The sequence below is a fragment of the Nannospalax galili genome, unplaced genomic scaffold (genome assembly GCF_000622305.1).
Source record: "Nannospalax galili isolate Female #2095 unplaced genomic scaffold, S.galili_v1.0 scaffold917, whole genome shotgun sequence".
Lineage (NCBI taxonomy): Eukaryota > Metazoa > Chordata > Mammalia > Rodentia > Spalacidae > Nannospalax > Nannospalax galili.
In genome coordinates, this window is record NW_008340972.1 from 1,103,807 (window position 1) to 1,120,624 (window position 16,818).

Sequence of the window (16,818 nt, forward strand, 5' to 3'; positions counted from 1 at the left end):
AAATAGCTCTAATGAGTCCCAATAATCAGATTTACTCTCGTTTATTTTCACAACTCCATAGACCTTAATTTTCTTTAAAAGAAGTTCTTTTCTTTTTCTTTCTTTCTTTTTTTAGCACAACAGCTAGAAAAGCTTTGCTACAGGAGAGGTTTGCTTTTTGAATAAAGAAAGTCACTTTTTACAGTATTAGTAGTTTTATTTTAAAAAATGGCCAAGCCCTTCTCCTTCTTAACATATTCACCTACTTCTTATTGCTTAAGGATTTAAAGTCACAAATGTAAGACCATCATAATAATTTGATTTGATAAGTCAGTATTGATAGAATAATAATAATATGACTCATAGGGTATTTAAAAGCAGAAGTTCTCTGTCATTCAAAGGATGACAAATAACTTTCCCTTTGTCTGGCACCATCAGGTACGTTCAGGGAAATTTTAGAGACTCTGGATCAAATATTGAGTATGACTTGGTTCTCAGAGCAAGGGGTTTTAAGAATAAAGTCAAAAAAAGCCAGGCATGGTGATGCATGCCTGCCATTCCAGCACTTTGGGAGGCAGGGACAGGAGGATCAGGAGTTCCTCATCATCCTCAGCTATATAGTGAGTTCCAGGCCAGCCTGGGCTACATGAGACCCTGTCTCAAAAAACTCAAAACCAATGAATCAGTGAATCAATGAATTGATGAATCAATTAGTCAATCAATCAATTAAAGTCTTCTGGCCTCCAATAGTACAAACAAAAGTCCTCTCAATTGAGGCTGGAGAGATGCTCAGTGGTTAAGAGCACTTGCTGTTCTTGGAGAGGACCTGGTTCAGTTCCCAGCATCTATGCTGGGCTATGCACACCTGCTAGAAGCTCTAGCTCCAGGGACTCTCACACCCTTTCCTGGCTTCCATGGACATAGGCAGAACACACACACACACACACACACACACACACACAGAGTCTTATTTATCATGTATGTAACATCATGAACATAGGAAAATATTTTTTAAATTTTTGACTTCTCTCAAATAAAAAGTGTCAGAACAAACAAAATGATGACACATCCAGGAAAACTAATTAGGAAATAACATTTTTCCTAAGGTCATTCTTTGACTTTTCAGTCAACTTTAAATAGCCCTTGTCTTCAAAGAAGGCACACTTAAAATTGAGTTTTCCACTTTAAAGGTATCTGCCTGTCTGTATCTATGTGTTTGCACCAGTGAACCCAGAGGCCCAAACCTGTGCCAGCCCTTTCCCTTCCTTTCCCTCACCCCTGTAAAGGGTTAACTGAGAAGCATGCTATTGTATTCCTAAAAGCCCAGTGGGCTCTTTCAGAGAACTCTAACAATGAGATCAGTGAGGCTGCTCTGTCTAATTACTCAAAGACAGGGATGCTAAAGACGAATTAATGACAGTTGACAAGTGCAATTAATAATCATTGAGAAGCCAGGAGTCATGCAGGAGGCAGAGGACAGTAACCCGGTGACTGTACAGGGCGGCAGGCGTCGATGGTGCTGTGTGTGTATGTTTAAAGTGAGAGGCTTTGTGTAGCCAGGCCATGCTTGAATCTGATAGGGAGGATGTGTCAATTCAGCAACTCTAATGGACTCGTGGATCCTCAGAGCCTCCGGGTGCCTGTCTCTCTGCCCCCCCCCCATCCTCCTCTCTGCCCACTTCCTGCTCTCAGCTCTACCACTTTGCTGAAGGACACACAGTGTAACTTAAAACTTACCAGGAAGCTAGCTGCAGCTAACTCTCACTGTCACTTGCTTGGACAAAGCTACTTAAAATTCCTGCTGGGAAGCTGGAAGCTGGGGCCAGGGAAAGGCGGTGGTACAAGTGGGATTTCCATATCAAAGGCCAAGGCTCTGGCTCTGCCTGGTGATTAAAGCATCCCGATTTCATCTTCATGGTCAAGTCATGAAAGGAGAAAAAAATTAGAGGAATTCCTCAGGCCCTTCAGCTGACAGTCAAGAAAGTCTTAAATTAAATGAAAGTTGAGCTAAAAGACATCTAACCCATCAGCCTTTGCATCTGATAGGATCTGTGATGTTTCTCAAGCATTTATCCCCTCCTATCTTCATTGTGTCCCCCTTAGGAAGGCACGATGCCTGCTTGTACTCACCACAGATGCATCTCGGGCTTCCCTTGTTTGAAGGGTATCAGCCTTGTTACCCTGTTGCTTTGGTGACATCATGCCCACTGGGGGAGAGTTTGTTCACTTGCAGAACTACCTTGCTTTGAGGCATTTGTTCACACACACAAAGAGAGAGACTCTGAATTTGCTCGATTTTAGATACATGTTTATGTAGACTTAACACACACTTTCATTTTTAAATGCTTCAGATTTGATGCACATTTACTCCACATGGCATCAGGCCTGTTGCATTGATTGCTGGAGCTGTTGGACTCCATCTCGTCCAGCATGTCCATTTGCAAAGTCATTGTTTTATGAAATAATTATTTTAAATTGAAGTATGGGACTTACATGCCATTTCGAATATGTTAAATGAGAAGGCCACTTGTGTTTCGGGAAAGAAGGACTTAAAAGTCTTACTCCATTTTGGATGGAATGTTAAACTGAGATCTACCTCTCTGTTCATTAAGGATCACCTCTCTCTCTCTCTCTCTCTCTCTCTCTCTCTCTCTCTCTCTCTCTCTCTCCTCCTCCTCCTCCTCCCCCTCCCCCAACAGTAGAGAAGCCTGGCCAAACTCCAAGGTAGATAATTACATTCCACCTCCCTAATTCCCTGGCTGGTTTAATTGGAAACAACTCCACTGTACATTCTCCTTACTATGTGCCTTTAAACTACCTTCTCTCTTGTCTTGCGTCCTTTGTGAGCTGCCGATTTTCCTACAGCCCTTCAAGTGCTGTTTTAGATTTGGGGTAAGATAAATGACCCGGCCATAGTTCAGCTCTTAGATCACAACAAAACCACACACCTATAATACCACATTTGAGCCCTTTTCCAGCGATGCTCAGTAAGCAGAAAGCTGTTTGTTTTCCTAACCAGAGTTAGCTCACAAATTCTCAAAGGTGGCATGGCCAATTCAGGGTTGAAACCGTTCTTGGGACAGTATGAAAGCTTACTCATTCTATGTAGGCAATAGTAGGTCTAGTGTATTGAAATTGCTTTGGGAGATTAGGAAAAACGCAGACAAGGTTTGTGGGTGACAGGGAGCTTGGAGGACACTGGCTGTGGCATTCACCCGCCGTTGACTAGTAGAAAAGAGAAGCAGAGTGAGGCAGGTGCTCCACACTGTTCCTTTTGCCTGACTTTTTTTTCTTGATGCTTTTTGTCCACTGTCCTTGTTAAGGACTGCAGTGATGTCTTCTAGTCTTGATGGAGAACAGTGGGTGGTCCACTGGTGTGTCATCAGCGGTGACTGTACAGTTACAAGCTGACATGGATCCAAACACCTGCCGAGCATAAGGTAGAGCATCCACCTCCACGTCTGGAAACTTTAGATGTCTAAGGAGTAAGGTACAAGTGTGTGTTGGATGGAGTGATACATTATCTAATTTTCTCTGACTGCCAGAGAGTGCATGGACTTCTGGATAGCATACCACAGTTAAGAAATTTAAAACTGGTGCAGTGGCATGCACCTGTAGTGAGGCAAGGCCTCTGTAAACCAGAGGCTAGCCTGGGCTGTGAGGGGCAGCAAACCAGTCTGGACAGCATAGTGTCAGTCTTCCTCAAAATAAACAACAAACAAACAAACCCCAAAATCACACACACACACATACACACACACATACACACACATATACACACATACACACACACATACACACATATACACACATACACACACACATATACACACATACACACACATATACACACATACACACACATATACACACACATACACACACATACACACACACACACACACACACACACACACACACACTAAAGGATAGAGCTTTAAGCTTGTGTTGAAATGAGACCCACAGTCCAGTGTCCAGTATAGGGCTTTGGCGCTAGAAGGATATTCTGGGTATGCACCGTTCCTGTGGGGACCCAACAGAAGATGTTGTCAGCACCCAACAACTGTAGTCCAGGAAACAAAAGGTAATGTTCTGATGATAATTAACTCTGATTTTGATGAGTTCTCTGGAACCACCTCGAGCAACCAACTGTCCCGAGCACTTAGCCAATACCGACTCACTGACTTTTTCCTCTACTTTTTTGGACAGTCCAGTGGTTACTGTTCCCATCATTCCCATTTTAAAGCTAAAAAAAATTGAGGTACAAGGAGTTAAATAACTTGCTGCAGACTTAAAGCTATAGGATTCCATATTCTAGTTATGATTAGTGTGTCTTACCAACAATTAAATACCACAGTAAATAACAGAAATTACAGTATGTTCTTTCCCAAGAAAGGTAGGATTTTCATGGTTTTATGCATTAGAACTTTCTATGTTACCTTGAGAAGACAAAATATAAAGATTTCAGTGTAAGATGTTAACCACATCTCTGGTCTTTGACACGAGCCTTTGGTGGTTTGTAAAATCTGTTGCTGTCCTAAAAGAGATTTAGACTTTGAATTTCCCCTTTGTCTTAAGAACGCTGATTCATCTTTTCATGCTTCACTCTAAAGGCAGTGGAAATCACAGACGATTGGTGGGGTCTTGTTGAGATAAACAAGGGTCAATCATGCTCTGTCTTAGGTTTTCTCAGTAGATTTTCATGAATGAATCTTATAGCTGATATCAATAATCGGTTGAAAGTTAAACCTTAGATCCCTCTTAAGTGATCTGCCATGTTGCACAATCAAAATTTTGAAAAAGTTGTGCACATATTTTCATCACCATTTCTAGTTTTTTAAACTGTATTTGTGTGTGTGTGTGTGTGTGTGTGTGTGTGTGTGTGTGCGTGAGTGTGTGGTGGTCCGATGCCAGACTGTGGGAATCAGTTGTCTCCTTACACCCTGTGGGTCCTGGGGAATTGAACTTGGGTTGGATCATCAGGCTTGGCTGCAAGTAAATTTTCTGTGTGGAGTCATCTTTGGGCAGCCAGCCCTTGATCTGCTTAACCTGTCTTGCTGGTCCTTCTCCCACTATTTCTATGAAGAGCCACACAGGAATTCCAGTATTAATCTCTCTCTCCCTGGGCACCCTCTCGCGGGAGCCCGCCTTCTCCCTCTTGTGTTCTCTGGTCCCCATCTTTCCATCTTGGCTTTCTCTTTCAGGGTCTCCATGTCCCTCTCCTATTTCCCAGCTCCAGCGCATCACTTTCTGCTACTGTGATTTAAAAAACTTGGCTGCAGGGGCCCTGAAATGAATAAAAATGTAATCCACACCGTGTCCATGGTGAACTCTCATTTGTTTTTTTGCCGTATCGATTTATCAGCAGAGGGAAATTACTTGCTGGAAGAGAGGATGCCAGTCAGAACGACATTTATTTCATAGTACAAGGAGGCTCTCCAGCGTGTTTCCATGTAACCTAGATATTGGAGCTGTAAAAGGGCTTGTAACAAGGTTTAGTGCTATGATTAGATCGTGTGGAGCACCTTGCTTTCAGACAACAGGGACTCTGCAGGAGCCAGGGCCTCGGGTTATGGTCAACCCTCCTCCTCTTCTTCGGTTTTTTTCTTTAGCACAGATACAGAATCCACCCTCCCTCTCCCCAGCGAACTTTCGGTTCCAAAAGCCGAAATCTTGCAGACTTTATACAAGAATAAAAGGAGTCTTTACACGCTGCAGCTCGCAGGACACCCAAATTAGCTGCACAACTAGATGAAACGCTTGCCTATTAGTTCCCTTAACTTTTTTTGGCTTTTACCCTTATTTTGGAGAAATTGTTCCATTTTAATTCACCACAGTGAATCTTTTCATTCAGTGATTGTAAGTTACATGTGCTCAAGGCTATCACTTACCTCTGAGACCAAACACTTTCTTAGTGTGGCACATGAAGGGAAGGGGAATTGTAACAGCACGAGGCTTTGGCTTAGGCACAGAGGTAAAATTTCAGAGGTGTTTGCTCCTGTCTTGTAAGACTGGCATTTAGGAAATTAACTTGTTTTATCACCAACCTGATTTTTGATAGGGCTGATAGGAATGTTTGCAAAGCCAGTTTCCTCGGTATGATTGCCATCATCTTTTTACTGAGGAATGTGTTGGCTTTCTAAGAACACAGAGCGGGTGTTTTCTCTTCCTCCTTCATTGTCCACTGCCCAGGCGTGTTCCCTCAGTGACACTGGCAAGGGCGACAATGGCTGGGATGTGCAGAGCAGAAATGGAGTGTCATGAGTGGAAGGGGTTGGACTGAAGGGCTGGTTGGTGACTGCAGGGGAGGGAGAGTTTGCTTCTTTAAGGGTGTGGCCAAGGGAAGGCCCGCCATGCTCTAGAGGATGGCCTGGTGCATGGGCAGCCCAAATTGACCCCAGTGAGTTGTTTTAAAAGACGCAGCATTGAGGAGTGGTAGGAAGGTGCGGAGTCTGGGAGGCGTCTTGGGAGGCACAGGGGAGAGAATGTGACCAAAAGACCTACACGTGTGACAGTCTCAAAGAATTAGTGAACTTATTTTAAAAATGAAAAATAAGCAAAAGACAACAAACTACAAAACAAAGTAAGAAACAGAAGTGCTAAATGTGAGTGGGCGTGTTCGCAAATATCTGCACGTTTTTTTCTTTTGTGATACCTGAGATCCAGCCCAGGGGCTTGCAGGCCAGAGGCACAAGTGCTCCTGAACACTGAGCTACAGCCAGAGGCCTTCAGCACTTTCTTTTAATAACCATGTTTGCGATACTGAAGAGGAGGAGGTTGTAAGAGAGAGGAGTATTGTTAATTCTGAGTGGCATGTGTGTATGTCTGTGGGGTGTGTGTAGTGTGAGTGTGTGGTGCATATGTGGTGTGTGGTGCATATGTGTAGGTCTGGTGTGTGTCTATGTGATGTGTGCGTGGTGAGTGTGTAGTGTATGTGTGATGTGTGCATGTGTGTTATGTGTGTGCGGTGTGTGTGCATGCCTGGGTAGTATGTATGTGTGTGGTGTGTGTGGTATATGGTGTGTGTGTGCTTGTGATGCATGTGTGTGGTGTGTGTAGTGTGTATATGTGTATAGAAGTGATATGTTGGTGTGTGTGATATGTGTGATGTAAGTTTGTATGTGCATATGCATGATGTGTGTGATATGTGTATGTGTGTATAGTAGGTACACAATGTGTGTTAGATATGTGTATATATGTGTTGTATAGTGTATTTAGGTGTGCATGTGTGGTGTGTATATGTGTTATGTGTGATTGTGCATGTCTGTGGTGCGTGTGTGGGTATGGTGCATGTATGTGGTATGTGTGATGTGGGTAGTGTGTGTACAAATGTGATGTGTGTGTGTAAATTTATATATGTATGATGTGTGATGTGTGCATATATGTGTAGTATGTACATGATGCATGTGTATTTATGTATATGTGTTTAATGTATATATGTGTGCATGTGATGTGTGTGTGTAAATTTATATATGTATGATGTGTGATGTGTGCATATATGTGTAGTATGTACATGATGCATGTGTATTTATGTATATGTGTTTAATGTATATATGTGTGCATATGATGTGTGTGTCTCACTGAACCTAGAGTTCACTGTTGAGCTAGCCTTGCTGGCCAGTGAGTTTACAGGCATGTTCCACCACACCTGGCTTTTTATATAGGTGCTGGGGATCCAAAGTCAGGTCTTCATGCTTGCACAGCAAGCACTTTACCACTCAGGCGTCTCTCCTGCCCTGTGTTTGAACAGTTCATCCACTTCAGACTGTGAGAGCATAGAGGTGCTCGTGAGGGAACTGGAACTTTCACTAATTGTCAGTCCCCCAGACTGAGATCGGAAGAGTCAAGGCTGTGAGTGGCAGCTGTGTTCTTAGGAAGTATTTAATTTGGAGAATTGTCTCAACATTAACCGAATGGCATGCAGGGCTGAAAGAAATTATTCTTTTCCTGGTCTATTCTGAGTCTTAGTGGTCAGTTCTATAACAGGCAGGCCGATAGGAGGAGACATGTTCACGAAATCCAAGTTTTATATGTCAGGAAAGCTTTCAGATCCCAAAGAACCTGGGGGACAAGTCTGTTTTCTGTGTAGTTTCCATCAAGAATGAGCCTCCTTGGAAACTGGAGCCTTCTGGAAGAAGAAGGAAGAAGGAGAGAGGCCTTCTGGATTTTACTGCTTCCTCAACAGAGGAGTTCCATTTCCTAGAACTCACCTTAGGGGAAGACATTCTGGTCTCTGTGACTTGCTCAGAGCAGACTGGTGTGGCGGGAAGACAGGAGAACTCTTGGTCCTGGGCCTCCAATTTTAAAGCCCTCAGCATGATGAAGCTATGCACTTGGGGCTAATGCTTTAGAGTCCCACAGCCTCCAAACTTCCACAGTTCTGCCTCTCACCTCTGACCGTATTTTGTCTCCATTTCCTGGGTTTTCACATGCAGTGGATAAAGTGTAAAGAAAGTTCAATCCCTAAATAACAGGTTTATAGCGCTGACCAAAAAGACCTGCTCCTTATCCAGAAATACAGCGTGTTTAATTATGAGTCTTGGTAGGGTACGTGGACCTCAGTTGAATCACTGTTGAATTCTCTCTGGAATGTTCCAATACAGAGCAATAAAGATGCTGATTTCAGGAGACTTAGCTGTGGATTTTGTTTTTTCCAACAATATTTAGATGTTGAGGATAACTAGAAAGGACTGTAAGAGTTACATCACAAGTGATGTAGAGTCTGACGTTTTTCCTCTATGAAGAGGACCTTCTTTGAGAGCCAGAATACAATACCTAGAATCTCTAGTCTGTCTTTGTTCAGTGCCTTTCAATTAGCTACTGACCATGCCCAAAGAGGTGGGGGATTTAAATTAGACTTACTAGACCTTGGCATGTAGCCTTTGAATTGGAAGCCTATTTAGGTGGCTTCAGAGATAACTCTTAACGAATTTGCACTGTGCCTTTAGAGTTGACCTCAATTAATAGGCACCGCATTTTAAAAGCAAAATAAAAATAGGAGTTTGAAAACTCCATTGTCCATGTTATTCTTAGCTGAGCTTTTTGATTTCTAAGATGTCTCAGAAGTTCAAACGAAATGCTCGTGCCTTTAGGTTTTTAACAAAACCCTATAATGCCTGAGCCGTTTAGCAGACCCGGAAGGTCCTCTCTTCCGAGAACAACTGCCAGGCCATTTTTGACTCCTGCTGCTATTCGTGGAAAACCAGCCTTTTGACATGTTTAGCGTGTGGCTCCCAAGTCTGCCCCTCTAACTCTGGGAAAATAAGGTTAGCACTCTCTGTAAGTGATTTGTATCCTGCAAAATCACTTCCAGAAGACCTGCTTGGACTCCACAAACACAAACACCACAACAGTCCACAATGCATGGATGTGTGGTGACCTGTGTGCATGGAAGTGTGCCTGTGAGTTAGATAACCCAGAGGCACATTTTTCTCATGACTTACATTCCTTTTTAAAACCTGAAATAGATTAAAACTTTAACCCAGAAAAACAGTAACAACTTACCTTGTACTATGCTTCGAGGCAAAGAGGTGTGTTTGGAAATAGGCGGTTCAGGGAGATTTCTGGACGGTTTACATGTTTTGGTTTAATTAGGTGCCTAACTCTCCATCACTGAATTTAAACGTAGAGCTTGATCGAGTTTCCTAGTCTAAATTTCTTGATACCATCCCCCTTCCTTCTCTGGGAAATTGGCTTGAATAAAAAGATATCACTAGTTCTTTGTATTAACGCAGAACAAAGGTGCTTTGAAAGTATTGAAGGGAATGAAAGAGCCTTGAATTTTCATGGATGGGCTTTTGAGTGGCCACTTGCGCAGGGTGAATGTACTCCAGAGAGCCCTCACGAGGCTGGGGATGTGGCTTGTAGCTGCAAGAAGTGTTCATTGCTGGCTGATTGGTGGCGCATTGGCCTTGGATCTCACCCTTCTTTCTGCGATGCCATGTGACTGCACAAGACGTATGTGAACTTGCCTGCGTGACAGCTGTCAACTGTAAGTGGCCATATGTGGTGATGGCTAAAAGTTGTCGTCAACTGTCAATAGGCCATATGTAATGATGGGGGAAAGTTACAGGCTGTTGTCTGAGGGCTTGGAAGGGAGGGGGCAGCAACACCCTGGCCTGCCCCGATCAGCCTACAGTAGGTATACGTCATGTGCCAACAGTTTATGTGGGGCTGGAAATGAAAACCTTGGGTCTCGTGCATGTTAAGTAAGCACGCCACCCACTGAGCTACATCACCAGCTCGTACCTACCTGCCTCCTACCTATGAAACTTTTGAACCCATGTTTCTGTTTTGACCTCATCTTCCCTAGGTTGGTAAATCCTGCTTGTCAACAGTGGACTGAATGGGAAAGGTTCTACACCAGCATTACAGATCAAAGCAAGAACAAGTGATTTCACAAGGGAATACAGAATGGATGGAAAGGGACTTGGTTAGAAGGGGCTCTCCTATGAGAGGTCTTTGTGCTTTACTCTCTGGCTGTACAGTTCAAATGTTTCATGAGGGCCAAACATCTACATAGCACTGACTCCAACATGTGGAGTGATGAACAGGTGTGAGAATGTACAGATTACGATCAGCCTAGAGAGCTGACTGATGTCATGAGCAGGAGGGACTGATAGTCTGTGCAGGCCACTTAGGGCATCTTCTCTACTGAGGAGATGTGGCCTAGGCCCTGTTTCACCAATGGTGTCCACCTTGTGGCTTCTCAACCCTCCCTGGGAACTACCTTTCCTCAGTCATTTTAACTGAAAGAACTTTTATTCCATTCATTCCCCTTTCTGTTATCATACAATCACCAAGAACAAATTATTCTTCAAGGCACTAGAAGGTAACACCAGTGAAGCTAGAAATAAAGAGGAGAGAGAGAGAGAGAGAGAGAGAGAGAGAGAGAGAGAGAGAGAGAGGAGAGAGGAGGAGATGAGAGAGACAAGGACCCATAAAAGGCAGAATACTGGTCTAAAATGGCTTACAGGGTATTGAACCTTTTGCAAATGTAATAAAAACTTGTACCTACAAAGTTTTCTCTCTAAAACCATGAAATTAAGTTATAAACAAGATCATATGCACAGAAATCTCAGTTTTTAAGTCTTGATTTCATGTTGGACTGCATTAGGCGCATATTCAATCAGAGTGCCTCAGGTTAGATAAGTCTGAAAGAAAGAACTTGATCTTCCTTCCAATCCAGTGAAGTAGTGGATCTAACTATTTGTATAGGGCCTGGAGAGATAGCTCAGTAGTTAAGAGTGCTCCTGGAGAGATGGCTTAGCAGTTAAGAATGCTCCTGTGGAGGACCTGGGTTTGGTTCCCGGCTCCCACATAGTGGCTCACAATTGTGTATAACTCCAATTTCAGGGGATCTGAGGCCCTCTGGCCTCTATGAGCTCCTGTATGTGTATGGTACACATAAACTCACACAGGTGCATACCTATATATTAAATAGATAAATTAAATAAAAAAGATCGAAGGCAATGAGTTGTCTACTTCAGAAATACTGGCTTTCTGAATCTACTAGTCATGGTAAGAATATTCTCTTCAAAGGAAATTGTCTAAAAATTATTTTATTTTTATTTTAAATGTATGAGTATTTTGCCTGCATGTATAAGTGCACCATGTGTATGCAATGCCTGTAGCTGCCAGAAGAGGGCGACAGATCGCCTAGAACTGGAGAAGAAACTGGTTGTTAGCTACCATGTGGATGCTGGAACTGAATCAGGGTCTTCTGTAAAAGCAGCCAGTACTTTTAACCATTGGCTTGAGTCATCTCTCCAGTCCTGAAGGCCAAATTTATCCTATGCTAAAATCAGGTATCTCTTTACCAGCCTCCTGTTCAACCCCCACCTCTCTGTGTTTCTAGAAAGTTCTGTCTTACTTTTCTTCCTTCATTGAAGTTGGGGGCTTAGCACAATTCCTTCTAAACTTTTTTTGTTTTCCTGAAAAGTTCAACAAAACTTTATTTTGAATGAGAAGCCCCAGAAAAGACTTCTCCCAGACCCTAAACTTCAGAGACTATGTGAGAAATGGTTTTATTGATAACGTGTCTGGTCCCTCCTGCTGGTCCTCAAAGCCCCCGGTTCCCTGTGTTCCTTGACATTGTGACACTCTGTTCTCTCCCTGACTGGTCTCTGAGGGGGCCATCCTCTTAGGCATTGGACAGATTTCACCTAGCCTAACGGCTCTAGGAAGGTGAGCTGTTGTGATCTGCCTTTTGCCATGTTCTTTTTGACCAGAACCAGGTCATTCTGGACTCCATAGTCATCCCATGGGTGACTGGTTGATGAATGTTCATCTCCCTTGCTAAACTGTAAGGGAAAACCGCAGTCTCTGCTTGATGTCCCTGGCCGCCAGTGCAGCAGAGGCACCTCAGAGCCACTCAGTGATTTCTTAGTCAGAGCGTGCCTTTTCCAGGATGCCTCCGCAAGCAGCTCAGTGTCGTTGAGAACAGGTCCGTAGTTCACTGTACTCTTCAGAAGCAGGCTACCTTTTATTTTCAAAACTGTGATTTTTATAGCTCGTAGCTCCCTTTTGAAGGTGATGGATGGAAACCATGCATTTCTGCTTTCTTAGGTTTTGTTTGTTGTTTGATGTTTCATAAATCTCTTCCCTTATCATTTACCATTTTTATTTTTGTATGTATTACAGACTGTCTCAAAGCTTTTTAGAAAAACTTAAACTGTACAGTAATAGCTCAATGTGATGCATTTACCCAGGCAAACCCATTTCCCTACAGTGGTAGCATGTGGAGCTGTTCTTTCCCTGTGTGTACGTGGCCCAACATGAATTTCATGATTTCTTTTCCCCTTCAATTTGTACGAAACATTTAACATTTTTTCCCTTACTTTGCACCTGTATATGACTCCTCTTCCAAGAGTATTGAAGCTCTAAGCATCTTCCGGTGATTACTTGATTAGGTGCCAATGTTCGTCAGTGTTTTCGATATGGAGGAACGAAGGCAAAAAGAGCCAAATTTTCAGAATTATAAAAACGAAAGAAAGTTGATAACATGAGACTCTTTACCTGACTCTGAGACTCTCATGCTTTTACTTCAGGTAATGTGGGAGGTAGATAATTACTGGTTTGGAATTATTTTATTTCTAGAACTTTTTTTTTTAATACTTTGGAGCATCAGGTTTGCTATGATTGACAGTGACTGGTGGGGAAATCAAATAATATTGTACTTCAGATGCTCTCACAAAATCAGCACCTGTAAATAATTTGAGAAGGAAAAATGATGAGCAAAGAGCCTAAACGATCTTTAAAAATAATCGATACGATATGACAACTCATAGGACATTTTATAAGAAAACATTGTTAAGATATGTTTTAATAAAACTAAGGCAAAAATGTAAATATATTTATACCAATAACAACTTACTATTGAAAGCCTTACATTTTATGGCCAAAGACTGAACTTTGTCTATATCTAAGATGGACAGTCGTGCCAACAATCATTATTGGTGTTCAGCATAGGAGTGTATGAACAGAAGCATTTGATAAACACACCGTGCTACGCTGAAGCTTTTCTGACATCTCTGTGATGAGTGGAATTTTCCAGATCACAACTGTCTCAAACCAATATTGACTCTTTCCTGTTCTTCCTGCTATTAACCATGAATCCCACCCCTGCACACAGGTTCCCCTTAGTTGCTCTGTATTTTCATGTGCCTTTGCCACTTACTGTTTTACTTAGTTAAAATGTTTTGCTGTTACGTACTAGTAAGTCTTTGAATCTTATTGAAAATTAGCTTGTTTTAATAGTAGTGCTTTCTAGAAACAGGACATGTATGCACATATGCACAGGTGCCTACACATGGCTCTTCATCACCATCATGCTGGTAAAACTCAGATTTGGTCTTTAATTGAGCCCATCTGCCTCCAATACTCAGGTCCCAGGGTACAGAGCAAACTTACGAGCAGGGCAGAAATGGTTCCAATAGCCCAAGCGGCTGAGGAGCAGGTTGTCGCCTTTAGGAGTTCTTTACATGTTTGTCTTGCTGTCCTTGTTTTTAAGGTTTTCCTGTTTCTTAGCTCTTCATTCATTAACTTGGTAACTCAGCAACAAACATTTAAAAATTCTATTTTTTTTGATGGTATCATCCTAGGTATTGGATTTAAAATGGTTAGAAATAGAAAAAAAAAATCCTGAAACACACCTCCTATTATTATTGTTTGTTTTTATTGAATTTTGTGTATTTCATAAAATACAGTGTATTAATTCTTTGAGCGTTTCATGCAATGCATTTTGATCATATTCACCCCCCTCCCCGCTCCTCCTCTAGCTGCCTCCCAGATTCACCCCCACCTTCCCCTTCTGTCAACTTCCTCTCTTCTTTTGATGTTTCGGAACACAGAGTCCAGTTTCTGCTGCTCATGTACTCGTGGGTGTAGGACATGGTCAACCAACTAGGGCCCACACCCTAAGAAAACTGACCCTCCCACCCCTAGAAGTCACCAAATGTCAACAGCTCTTTAGTTAGGGTTGGGGGCTCATGACCCCCCCCCCGCCACAGCCATGCTAGAATCTTGACCAACTATCCTGTGTAGGTAACTGTTACTGTGAGTTCATGAGTGCAGTGCTCCTGTCATGCCTAGAAGACACTGTTGTGCTCCAATCCTCCCCAACCTCTGCCACTTACAATCTTCCCACCCCCTCTTCTGTGATGGTCCCTGAGCCTTGAGAGGGTAGAGGGAGCTGCAGATGTCCCATGTGTGGCTGAGTCCTCCACTGACAGATTTTCAGCACTTTGACAAATCATGTTCTTCATTGTGGAGCTCAGAGTCTAGTGACAGAAACATTTATGTCAAACAGTCACAAAACAGTATAGTAGTATTAATGTCTGTAAAAGATGGAAGACCATGGTGAACCGTCTTGCCCTAACAATTGCTTATTGGTGGCTTCCTTGAAATGCGGGTCAGGTCTCAGTAGTGAATAATATAAACGATCATGTTCATCATAATAACTGGCCTTCAGTAATTTACTTTTCCCCAGACAATGAAGGGAGTTTTGCCAGCGTCCATGCACACAATTCTTTCAACTACCCTAGATGGAACACAAGCTAGTTGGGAGACAAAAATTGAACCATAAAATCCTTCCTACCTAGGGATCTGAAGAAGCACCCACGAGTTTACCACCCTTGATGATCCTGCCCTCAAGAAAAGCTAGGGAAAATCCTCTATGTATAATGTGTCTTCCTGGGCCAGCAAGATGGAGTGTAGTAATTACATGGGACCAAAGGACAGAGGGAGTGGGACAGGTGGACCCAGCTTTAGACTGGATTAAGTGTGACCACTATGCTATGAGTATACTGATCAATTCTGGGATCCATCCTTGCTGATCATTAGGGCAATATCAACCTTATGAATATTTGAGTTAGAATTTCAATTGTAGTTACGAGGAGAAACTTAGATTAGTAATGAGAATTTGTTCCTTGCCATTATGTTAAGGGACTTTTAATGTATACATGATAATACAATTGGAAAGTCTGTAATAACCACACAGTAAATGAATGAAAAATCCCGTTGTTCCTTTGGTAAGTGGTTAGTGAATTTTGATTCTGACTTGGACTGGTTCAGTCCTCCTTAGGCAACCTGGTGGTCCCCTCTTCCCAGGAGGCCACCAGATGATGCCAAACTTGTGTGGACCTCTATTGTCATAGTGAGTTACAGCTCAGAATTCCTGGACTCAAGAAACCCACCTGCCTCAGGTTCACAAGTAGCTGGAACTCCAGGCAAATCGCCCCTATGCAGTTTTAGTTAAATTTTTGGAACAACACTTCTTAAAAATTTAGAGTTTGGCCAGGCATGGTGGCACATGCCTTTAATCCCAGCACTGGGAGGCAGAGGCAGGCGGATCTCCGTGAGTTCCAAGCCAGCCTGGGCTGTATAGTGAGTTCCCGGGAAGGTGGGGCTTCAGGGAAACCCTGTCTCAAAAAGACAAATTTTTTTTTTTTTTTTTTAGAGTTGCAGAATGCCTTTTAAAATTATATCCAAACCTTACATTAAAAAGTGATACTTACAGGGATTAGTGAAAAAGGAGAATCTATTCATAGAAAATTATAAACTAAATTAAATAAACATAAGATATGTTGAAAATGTCATTCTAATGTGAAGAACAGCTTTAATGTTCATTCTTTTTTCTTTGAATTACCAGCCGGTTCGCTGTTGAAACTTTGTTTTTATGGTCTTGGTAATAATTATGAGGTGGGGCACAGAAAATATAGTGGTTATCCTAAATTGGGAGGTTATTTATATATTTATACATACTATTCAGAAAAAAAAGTGTTCAGCCAGATAATATAATAAATTCTCTGACATAAAAGAAATATTTATTAACTGAAAGTAGAAAAACATACCTTAATAATCACTGGAAAATTATATTTATCTAAATCATACACATTTTATAAGAAAATACTTGAATTCAATAAAACTCTAAGCCCATGGTTGGAAATTCATGTTATTTTTTTTCCTGCTTGTTTAAAAAAAAAAAAAAACGTTATGGTAAAACTATTCACCAGCAATCCAGTTATAAAGGAGAAAACCCCAAAATTTCCTATACTGTCATTTTTTTTTCAAGATAACCAACTAATGTAGTTTTTTTTATATTGTTCTATTTATAGAGACCTTTCCCCCTCTTAAAATATCATTACTCATTTTAGTTCCTGTTGATCAGTTGGGGGTTTATGTCCCAGCATCTGACTTGGTAAAATGCTGGTCTGTTGTGTATTTGTGTGTATACATTTCAGGGCTGATGAATATAAGATTAGTTGCTAGAGTGGAAAGGCTGGTCTACAAATCCATGCATATTTACAATTTTCACACGTAGTGACTAATCACTCTCAG